General features: G+C 39.8%; 1 pseudogene; it reads left to right on the top strand.

Moving 5' to 3' along the window:
* Positions 1 to 303: 303 nt before the first annotated feature.
* On the top strand, positions 304 to 5,486 carry LOC122754724 (annotated as a pseudogene).
* Positions 5,487 to 8,718: the final 3,232 nt, after the last annotated feature.

Genomic DNA, 8,718 nt, shown 5'->3' with positions numbered 1-8,718 from the left:
TTCCATGTGTCCTTTCTGGGTCTGAGACCACTTCCTGTTTTGTTGGGGCTTTACCCATAGGTGTTTTGACATTGATGTCCTTTTCTGAGTGTTTGTCTTGATCTTCCCTGTGACCATAATTAATTTCTATGGTCAGATTCTTTTGTTGTTGTTGTTTGCTCATCTTTTTAAGGGTTTCTTTTCATTCTTTTAAATTTGGGTTCTGCTCCAAGGATGAATGGGACTCTGTCTCAGATTTCTTGTGCCAGGGGCTACAGGCCCTGACTGTTTACCTGGTGCTGCACTGATGTTGTCCTAAGGCCCATGGAGGATCTTCATGTCTTGGGTTGTACTGAGCGGATGGGGTGGGGGTTGGCTGGCACTACTGGAGGATGTAAGGGTCTGGGAGCTTCCCCAGTGCTGATCTGGGGTCCTAGTGCTGATGTCTGGGGTGTTCTGAGGCTGGTGGAGTGTTTCTGTGTTTCCCTGGGGTCTACACTGAAGCTCCTGGCAGTCTGACTACTGGAAGTTGCCTATTTGTGTGGGGCTATGCTGAAGCACTTGGCAGTTCTTGGAGCTATAGTCTGCCTGTTACTCTGGCTATGCTGAGTCACATGAGGGTTCCTGGTGTTGCTGTTTGCCTGCTCCACTATACTGGGGCTCAGGATCTCATGCTAGTTTAATGAGTTGGGGCTCATTGCTGGCTTGCTGGGACACTTCTTCTCCTGGATGGCATTCTCCTTTTACTCCAGTGAGACAGACTTTTCTTGTTGGTCTTCCAAGTTTCTTAGGCTAAAAGATTGTTTCACCCCATATTTTTGCTGATTCTGCCATTCCAGGATTTGTTTCGGGACACTATTTTATTATTGTTTGAAAGAGAATATCGCTACACTTATAAAATCATGGGGCTAGAGTCCTTCTTTCCTTCTCTCCAAATGTATAAGAAGGTCTGTTTTAACTTCTAAGGACACAAAGAGAAACACAATGTACTCTCTATCCTCAAGGAACATCTAATTCCTCAGACAGACACTGGGCATAGAGTTGGCTCTCAATTAATAAATACTGTATTATTGAATAAATAAAGCCAGACTCCTTTTTTCAGACCTATTCATTCCAGGCCAGTAGACAAAAATGTACAAATTGGGCTTACTGTTATTTTCTCTGTCTCTTGAATCAAAGATTATTGAGTAACAGATCTAGAATTAGAAGGGTCCTGAAAAACACTAATGCATTGTTGGTGGAGCTGTGAGCTGATCCAACCATTCTGGAGAGCAATTTGGAATTATGCCCAAAGGGCAATAAAGCTGTGCATACCCTTTGACCCAGCAATCCCACTTTTAGGTCTTTTGCCCAAAGAAATCATGGAAGGGGGAAAGGGACCCACATGTACAAAAATATTTATAGCTGCTCTTTACGTGGTAGCAAGGAATTGGAAGTTGAGGGGGTGCCCATCAATTGGGGAATGGCTGGACAAGTTGTGGTATATGAATACAATGGAATACTATTGTGCTGTAAGAAATGATGAGCAGGAAGAGTTCAGAGAAACCTGGAGGGTCTTACGTGAGCTGATGATGAGTGAGATGAGCAGAACCAGAAGAACATTGTACACAGTATCATCAACATTGAGTGTTGACCTACTGTGATGGACTATATTCTTCTCACCAATGCAATGGTACAGAAGAGTTCCAGGGAACTCATGATAGAAGAGGATCTCCAAATCCAAGAAAAAAAAAGAAAGAAAGAACTGTGGAGTATAGATGCTGATTGAACCATATTATTTCTTTTGTTTTGGGTGCTGTTGGTTTTTTTTTTCTTTCTATTTTGAGGTTTTGCATCACTGCTCTGATTCTTTCTCTTGTAACAGGATTAATGCAGAAATAGGATTAATGTTATTATGTGTATATATATGTGTGTGTGTATATATATCTATATGTATATGTATAGAGATATATAGATATAACCTATATCAGATTAACTGCTGTCTAGGGGAGGGGGGAGGGAGGGGTGGGAGGGAGAAAAATCTGAAATTGTAAAGCTTGTATAAACAAAAGTTGAGAACTATCTTTACATGTAATGGAAAAAATAAAATACCTCATACATTAAAAAAAAAAAAGAAGGGTCCTGAAAGGTTGTTGAGTCCAACCACTTTATTTGAGACAGACACAAGACAGGGGAGGTTGATGTCATAACAACAGAAAGAAACCAGGCAAAAAACACAGGAAGCTGGCTCTAAAGCTGGGGGGCTTGATATTACTAATATTGAAGGAAAAAGAAGTGATTTAGGGCCTTTATCAGAGGGAGATTTCATAAAATCATGTAATTATTTAGTCTGAACTTTTTGTTGTTTTTCAGTAGTTTTGAGTCACATCAGACTCTTTGTGACCCCATTTGGAGTTTACTTGGCAAAAATATTAAAATGGTTTTCCACTTCCTTCTCCAGCTCATTTTGCATATATGTGACCTGAGGCAAACAGGGTTAAGTGACTTATAGAGAGTTACAGAGTTATTAAGTGTCTGATGCCAAATTTGAAATCAGGAAGACGAGTCTTCCTTACTCCAGACCCAACATTGTATCCACTGTGCCAACTAGCTGCCCTAATACTAGCTGTAGGAAGACCTTATCTAATTCACTTCCTACCTGCTCTATGAAGGTACACTATAGTTCTATAGAGTTCTATAGTTCTCCAGAGGGTAAGAGTGATTGGCTCCTGACTGTTTTTTTTAGCATGCCTGTCCCAATCACATCTTCCCATGGAAGAGTTTAATGCCCCTCTTCTATCCTTTCCTCTGTGATCACACAAGGGGCTCCTCCCCTGCCTTCACTGTCTCTTCTGATTTAAATTGCTGAGGAACTTGGACTCTTTATTAGGCTAGCTACACACTCTAGAGCATAATCTTCTTCTCCTTCTCTCCTTTCTTTAAGAAGTAAATTATTCATAGAAACCTGATTCTCTGGTCAGGTGTTATGAGAGTAATTAAAGTTTATTTACTATAAGTGTGAATGTGGGGTACAAGCAATATGTTAGGACAGGTCAAGCAGGGACTTAGACTCTAGATTTGGAGAGTAGCTTTACTGAGAGAGCATTCATTTCTGGATAATAACTCTATACAATCATCTAATTTACCTCTGTTACCCAATACCAACTGTTGATTATCTCCATTTTATCCTGTATATATCTTGTTTGTGCATAATTGCTTGCATATCTCCCCCATTAGATTTATTTAGAGCAGAAATTTGTTTGTTTTGCCTTTCTTTGTATCCCCAGCACTTAGCAGAGTGTCTAGAACATAGCAGGCACTTAATGAATACTTGTTGCCTGACTCAATTCCAAAGGTACCTGCCTCTAATTTGTCTCTTTCTGGCTATGCAGATCATCATCATTGTCTTTCTAGTCCCACTTAGCTTTTATTTCTGGATCCAAGGAGATGCTTCTGTGGGTAACCTTGACCAGTGAGAAAGTAGTAGTAGGTTTTATCTGATTCTTCAATCACAGCCAAGTAGTAACACCCTTCAGAGCCCCTACCCTACTCTACTTCTCTTTGCTATAACACTGTCTTAATAACTACCAACATCTTGCTTCTATTACTGTGATTCTGGAAAATTACTGTGTTCTGTTATTCCCCATCTGGGTGGAATTACATTGAAGGGTTGGTAGGGAAGGTAGTAGGCCATAAGTTGTAAAATTACTAAAGGATAGATTCATGGGTAAAGTAGACCCCAGTGTCACATTCACAATAACCTGGGTCCTTTCATTCATTGCTTAGCTAGTGAGTTAGACTCTTATTTCTTCCTTGGCTAAAAGGCATTGACCCCACACTTTTCATTCCCATGTATATGTGATAAATATACATATTTATATGAATGTGTATATTTATACACATATACTCATATGTATATATGTATGCATGGATATATATACATATACATGTATATGCATATATACACAGGTGCATGGATATCTATATATCTATATTAATATTTTAAAAACCAAAATGTTGGTCCCTTTACTGCAACTGAGGTGAAAAAATATATATAGTTTACATATATACACACAACCCATATATGTGTATACACACACATGCACACAAACATCCATCCATACACAATAATATACACAAGTATGTATGTATACTATATATAACTATATATGTATATATTTATATAGACATGCACGTATATTTGTCTATATATGTACATATATGCACAATGCATACAAACATACACATACATGCACACACACATATAACACATGCATGCATACATGCATAAATGCATACACATATATATCTCCAAATTTCTGATCCCATTTACTGTAGCTGACATGGAATAAAAAAACAGACTAGACTCAGAAGCCTGCCTCTAACCCTTGGGTCCCATCACTCTTGAAGAGAACAATCTGTCTTCACCTGGGTTCAAATCCTACCTCATATAGTTACTAGCTATATATCCCTAGACAAGTCACTTAACCTCTCTGTGAATCACTTTCTTCATCTGCAATACACGTTTGTCTGTGTATATCCAAGCCTAGTTTCCATTCAGATGAATTGATTAAACATTTATTGAGCATTATTTATAAGTCAGTGTCCTAGATAATACAATGATTTTGGGGGAAAAACAGTCCCTGCCTTCAAGGAGTTTATGTTCTATTGTTGTGAATCCAACACTCCTATCCATGTGGAAAGTAGCATAGAAGAAAACATAGGGTAGCTCTTTTTTTACATAATTCTTCATCCACAGACCTCTGGGGGAAGGTGTTCCTGTTCCCAAAACCATCAGCTGATTCCTATGCTACTCTGATCCCACTGGTGGACAAACAGCTGCAGAACTTCACTGCGTGCCTGTGGACCTACACAGAACTGCCCCGTGGCTACTGTGTGTTCTCCTATGCCACTCAAGGTTCAGCCAATGAGATCCTCCTCTTCAAGGATAGAGTTGGACAGTACAGTTTGAGAGTTGGGGGGGGGGGAAGAGGTTACTTTCCTTTTTTTTTTTTTTTTTAGTGAGGCAATTGGGGTTAAGTGACTTGCCCAGGGTCACACGGCTAGTTAAGTGTTAAGTGTCTGATGTCAGATTTGAATTCAAGTACTCCTGACTTCAGGGCTGGTGCTCTATCCACAGCGCCACCTAGCTGCCCCAAGAGGTTACTTTCCAGGTGATTGAGACTCTTCTTACCCCAGTGGATGTCTGTGCTTATTGGGAACCAGCCTCAGGGGTCACTGAGCTATGGATAAATGGGAATCCATTGGGGAGAAGGGTTAGGAAAGTAGGATACACCTTGAGTGCAAATGCTGATATCATTCTGGGGCAGGACCAGGATTCCTATGGGGGTGGGTTTGATATAAATCAATCCTTTGCTGGAGAGATTGGTAATGTATGTATGTGGGATTATGTACTTTAATCCGAGGAGATGAAGGCCAATGGTTATTGTGGCAATGTCTTAAGCTGGGAGAACCTGAAATATGAGACAAAGGGCTATGTGTGTATTGCTCCCCATCTTTGGGTTTGATTCCCACTTTCCTCAGAGAATGTGAGCACAAATCAAGATAAAATATATTGTTATTATACCCCTTGAAATTCAAAGTATTGATTCTCTGTCTTGGCTTTTGATGTTTCTATTGTTTTGTTTAGTCCCCCAAGGAACATCCAGGTATGTTCGGTGTAATCAAAACTTGGGGAATGTCTTCTTCTCTTTACAGTCTGAGGACATACTTCACCCAGGCTGAGCTAAGCATGGCCTGTGAAAATATACTGTAGCATCTGGGTCTTGGTTGGGCTGTTTTAAGGAGGTCAAAACCAAATTCTGCTCCTCTCTACCACAACTAAGGTGAAAAACACACTAATTTCAGAATCTTTCCCCTACCCCTTGGGTTAAGTCACTCTGGAGGAGATAACTTTGTCCCCATCTGAGTTTGAATCTTACCTCATACACTTACTAGCTATTTCACCCAAGAGGAAGCCATTTACTCTCTTTAATTGTCTTGACCTATAAAATGAGAGCGTTTGACTCAATGGCCTCCAAGGTCCCTTCCAGCTAAATTTATGATCTATCCTGTCACCTTTTCCGGGGGCTTGGGAGATGGTCAATGATGATTATGAAGCTGCTGACTAAAATGAGTGTGACTACATATGTCTTATGTAATCTGTGGTTCAGAACCTCAAGTATAAGTTATATGAGCAGGATCTAATCTTTGAGAATACCTTCTTAAGACAATTCTTTCTTTTACTTATGTTGCTCCCACCCAACATGCCCTCTGTGAAATCTTAGAATATGCTTTAAATATAGTTGGTATGTAGGTATCCATGATGTGATTCAAGAATTCCCAGCTCCCTTAGTAGCACTTAGGATACCAATGTAGATATCCAGTACAGCATAGTATTTATTCCACACTACAAGAAATAAAGAGAATACATATAGTTGTTGCAAGGTTGGGGAGAGAGGTTAGAACACCCCTGATTAATAGATGTCTTCCCAGCCCAGCTGATGTGAAGACAGAAAGTAATATAGCAGAGACACAATAATGTCCTAAATACAAAGAAGTGTTTTCATTTTGTTACCACTTTATGAAGTGAGAAGTTCTACTTGGCAGAACTGAAAGGCAGCTTTCCACTGGCTGACATATCAACTACATTACCAAGGTCCTTTGAAAAGAAAGTCAGTGGAAGTCATTAAGTCAGTGGAGGAATAGGATCTCTGATTAGTGGGAGCCCTGGCAACAACAACAAAAAAGTGGAAGCTCTGGCAAAGGACCTCTGTGATCATTTTGTCTGTCACTGACTGGATCAGAGGAAATTCCTTTCTCCTCCCCCTTTCCCCACTGGCCATGATGCTTTTCAATCAAGTCAACCCAATAGGAGTCTAGCACTACTCTTTGTAATCAATGTTCTTTTGTTAGATATTCACTATCTGTTGAATGTTCCATTATAGAATATTCTAAGTAATTTAAGTCAAGCTCACTGGTCTATTTATTGTTTGCAGAATCTGTTCTCTTCATTCTTTGAAAATTGGTACAACATTTGCTCTACTTCAGTCCTCTCCAATTTTCCATGCATTTTCAAATATCACTGGTAATAGCATGGTAATCACAGCTGCTAGCTCTTTCAGTATCTTAGGATGAAGTTCATCTTGGAAGGGTGATCTGAATTGATAAAGGATAGATAGATATTCCCTTACAATTGCCTTACTTATTTTGAGTGTCAACTGCCTTTTAGTTATTTTTGTTGTGTCATTTCATTTTCAAATTCGCTTTGGAAGAGAAGCAAAATAGAAATTGAGCAATTTTCACTTTACCATCTACCCAAAGCAGCCATCCCATTTCTCCTTTTTATTCTACTTACTGCAATATGCCAAAAAATAACATTTTAGTTGCCCTTAACTCCCCTTGTCATCTCGAACTCATTCTGGCTTTAAGAGACTTGACTTTAATTTCTATAGATCCATACCATACTTTCATTAATTATGTTACCTATTATTTCTTTTATCATATATACATATCTATATATTCTTTACACACATATATGTGTATAGTAGTAGTAGGCCTCCATCAGTCACAGACAACCATGGATCAGCACCTTGAAGAGCCACAGGCCACAGTGTGGCTGTGCAGTCCGATGTGGGAGCTGCAGCTTCTGAGTGACTTATAACCAGTAACTGCCACATCCCGTGTTGTTTCTACCCCATAAGGAGTAGCTGGAGTATCCTCTCCAAGGTGCTGGCCTGGGCAGATCAATATGCAAAACAAGCTGTTGCCCATGCAGCAGGTTTTCTCTCTCCACAACATTGGTGGATCCAAAGGAGAGGCAGAGCCAATACAGTTTGGCACCAGTGCAGCCGCAGGAGTTGCCAATGGGATGTGATGTCCAACATCCAACTGCCTAAGGGACTCCAACTCCTGATTTTTCCTCGGGGTTAACTCCTGAAGCCTTTCCCATATATGGGTATAGCAGCAGCAGAGGTTTAAAATCAGCATTTCCTTCCCCTAGGCGGGTTGCCTGCCAAGGCTAATGAGCCCCACCTGCTTGAAGCAACTGGTTTTAAGGCGCCAGTGACTCGCCTTCACCCCTTCTCCTGTTAGTGGAAACAGTTCTGCCACAAGAAGGCCAGGAGTTGGGCCACATATATATTATACACACACACACACACACACACACACACACACGCACACACACACACACACACACATATGTATCTATATAGAAAGGGCTAAAATTATAGCTATACTGTCTAAAATATCTAATGAGTGGTGGCCAATAAATTATAAGCTTTAGCAAGAGTCTAGACTTTTAAGCAATTATTAAGGAGAATAAGAATTTGGTGAAGAGAGAGAGAAAGGCCTAGATTCATCTATCTATCTCAGGGAGCTACAGTTCTCCTGCTCTGCTCTCCATGAGAGTCCTGGCAAAAGACAAAGAGAGCAAGCCTCACCTTTTTTATAGACAGTACCCACAAGCAAATGTCACTTCCTGAAGCCAAGGAAAACCACATGGCTTGCCCTCAGATGCCTTCTCCTCATGGTGGAGCTTTCCTATAGTAGCTCTCCAGCAGGTGGCAACATTCCAATCATTACTATATATATATATATATATATATATATATATATATATATATATATATATATATATATATATATAAACAAGTTATTCATTTCCTTATGCATCTATATCAGTCTTGTGTGAGAGACAAATAAAGAATAAAGAAGGAACAGGTAAGTATATGGCCCATGCTTGAGAGAATATATTTT

This window comes from Dromiciops gliroides, chromosome 4 (assembly GCF_019393635.1).
Source record: "Dromiciops gliroides isolate mDroGli1 chromosome 4, mDroGli1.pri, whole genome shotgun sequence".
In the NCBI taxonomy this organism is placed as follows: Eukaryota; Metazoa; Chordata; class Mammalia; order Microbiotheria; family Microbiotheriidae; genus Dromiciops; species Dromiciops gliroides.
Note: the sequence above shows the minus strand (reverse complement) of the source record. Positions and strands in the feature narration are given on the sequence as shown.